The following is a 3,174-nucleotide window of genomic DNA, read 5'->3' as shown; positions in this document are numbered from 1 at the left end:
GGGAGACACAGAATCCGAAGCAGGCTCCAGGCTCTGAGCTATCAGCACAGAGCCCAACGCAGGGCTCGAACTCACAAACCATGAGATCATGACCTGAGCCGAAGTTGGACGCTCAACTGACTGAGCCCCCCAGGCGCCCCAGGAAACTTTTTTTTTTTTAACAAAATATATCCAAAGTGATTAAAAAACTTTAAAGAAAGCACCAGAAATGATAACTGTGGTAGGCTGAACAATGGTCCCCAAACGCGTCCATGTCTTAGTCCTTGGAAACTGTGAATATCTTATTTTACATTGCAAGGGGGAATTAAGGCTAAGGCAGCACATGAAATTACGGCAGCTAGCCTGTTGGCCTTGAGATGGGGAGAATATTCTGTATTATCCGGATGGGTCTGAAATAATCTAAAGGGTCCTTAAAAGTGGAAGAAGGAGGGAGAAGAGTCAGCGTCAGAGTGATGCCATGGGAGAAGGACTGGTCTGGCCCGTGCTGGCTGTGAACATGGACGGGTGGGGTTGCTATGTGCCAAGCCTCGAACAGCTGGAAAAGGCAGGGAAAATCACTCTCCCCTCGAAACTCCAGAAGGAAGCAGGCCCTGCCAATACCTTGATTTTGGTCTAGTAAAACTGATTTCAGACTTGAGACCTCCAGAACGATAAGATGATCAATTTGTGTTGTCACTAAATCTGTGCTAATTTGTCATAGCAGCAATAAGAAACGAATACAATAACAAACCCCGGAGCCTCATTCCCTGCTTTGGGACATGTGCGGTTTTTCCTGTAAATCATGTAGGAAGAGCAGAACTGGGGATCACCTATGGGGTGGGTAGTATGTGCAGGTGACGGCCATCCAGGCCTGTCTCCCTGCACGTGCTTGCTGTCCTCTCATCGAGGCCTGGAGTATGTTTCCTTTCTTCTTTACGACAACGTGGCAGAGTTGGCCTAAACGGAACTGCCTGTTTCCAGCGAGGCCTGGAGAAGCCTGGCACGTCTCCTTTAGCCCTCTTGGAAGCAACTGGTCTGGAGACCTGAGTACCTTGCTGGAGAGTGAGGCCTGCCAAGTCCCCAGCCATTCCAACTGCCTCAGTGGGAGCATCAGATATAAATAAAGCCGTTGTTGACCCTACAGCCCTAGTCATTCCGGCAACAGCTATCCACCGAGCTTGGTGCAGACTTCTGAGCAAATAATGCCTGCCACACATTTCAGATCTTTGTTTTGTTTTTAAGCTTATTTGTTTATTTTGACAGAGAGAACACGAGCAGGGGAGAGGCAGAGAGAGAGGAAGAGAGAGAGACAGAGAGAGAGGGAGAAAGAGAATCCCAAACAGGCTCCCCACTGTCAACGCAGACCACAGTGCGGGGCTTGAGCCCACGAACTGCGAGACCATGACCTGAGCTGAAACCAAGAGTCAGACGCTTAACTGACTGAGCCACTCAGGCGCCCCCATTTCAGATCATTTATCGGCTTTCTCCCAGGTGCCAGGTGCTGGTTGAATCCATGCTTATCGATAAGAGAACAGATTGAGTGCCTGTCTGTGTCCCTTCCAGGTTACAGAAGCAAAGCGTGATAAACTAATGAACCATCAAATACGTATTTTATTGTAAAAGAGGAAACTGAAGACCAGAAAGGCCAAGTCACTTTCCCAAGGCCACACAGCTAAGTAGAAATGATTCATACCGAGGGCTGGGCTCCAAGCCTGCTGGACGGGGTTGGTTACTACTGCAACTCAGTCTTCTATCCTACAGTTATCTCAGATAAGCACCAAAGGCTGTTCAGAGTTCTGCCTGACCAAGGTTTAATGAACTTAAAGTACACATTTGCCGCATACTGTATTTTTCCATTCTTTAAGGATCTCAGTTTTGTTGGTGTAGCCTCATATAAAAGTCTAACTATTACAGAGATAAACCACAGAATTTGATTAGGTTTCAATGGGTGGAAAACCATGTAGTCCAAATAAATGTAGAAATTATTGGTCTGGGGACCAATGGATAAAATGCTTCCAGCTACAGCTGCACCCTTTCTACCTTCCCTAAAAGAATTTACAACCCAGCAAGAGGCTGATAAAGCAGAAATGTCAATTAAAAAATGTTTTCACTTCTGGGAATCGTTCTGATTAAAGCACGCAATTCAGCTATGCTTAATTACTACTTATAAAGCATTTTCTGAAATGCTTTCTATTCTTTGGGGTATGTTTTACTTTTTTTTTTTTTTTAATGGACAATCAGACTGTCCTTTTCCCAAAGCTCACAGAATCCTTATTTGTGGCCTACCGTTGAATTTCCAACATTAAATATTCCATGCAAGGAGGTAAAGAGGATTTTCTCCTCCCCTTTTCCACGTTTGGAATGCACCACCGAGAGCAGCGATGGAAATGCAGATACTGGTTCACGTGATCTGAGCTACAATACACATGCGTTATCTGGGATCACAGTCTGCCTTTCCCATAATCTTTTATTTTATTTTCAGAAAGATGCAATCGGGATTCACAGTGCTCCATTCAGGTGGGTAATTTCATTGGGCAGGATTTTAAAGGAACCAGCATCTGGGCAGTTTGGTAATATTTTCCTCTTCACAGCCACATCTAATTGTGCGTGTTAGTTTCCCATGCTGCTGTGACAAATCACTGTACACTTAGTGGCTTCAAACAACTCAGATTTATTATCCTCCATTTGGGAGGTCAGAGGTCTACAACGGGTCTCACTGTGCTAGCATCGGGTATGGGTAGGACTGCTTCCTTTGGGCAACTCTGGGGGGACGAATCTGTTTCCTTGCCTTTTCCAGCTTCCAGAGGCAGCCCACATTTCTTGCTGAGTGGCTCCTTCCTCCATCTTCAAGGCCAGTGGTGCAGGGTCGTAGAATTCCTCTCTGACTTACCATCCTGCCTCCCTCTTTCACTTACAGGGGTCCCTGGGATTATATTTTGTGCCCTCCTATAGAGTTCCGGATAATCTCCCTACCTCAAAGCCCTACCTTCAACCACAGCTGCAGAGTCCTGCGTGCCAAGTAAGGAAACAGGTTCAAGGTGTGGGATTTGGATGTGGATGTCCTCGGGGGCCGTTATTCCACCTGCTGCCATGGAATTTTCACGGGTGGTTGCTGGGCTGCTTTTCTGACATACCTGACATCAGCTTTCTCTCATGAACCTCCTCTACAGGGGGCTGAGGATGCTGTGTCCTGAT

This window comes from Lynx rufus, unplaced genomic scaffold (genome assembly GCF_022079265.1).
Source record: "Lynx rufus isolate CCGP_SWC_20201006 ecotype Redwood Valley unplaced genomic scaffold, mLynRuf1.p SCAF_11, whole genome shotgun sequence".
In the NCBI taxonomy this organism is placed as follows: Eukaryota; Metazoa; Chordata; class Mammalia; order Carnivora; family Felidae; genus Lynx; species Lynx rufus.
This window is presented reverse-complemented; position numbering follows the sequence as displayed.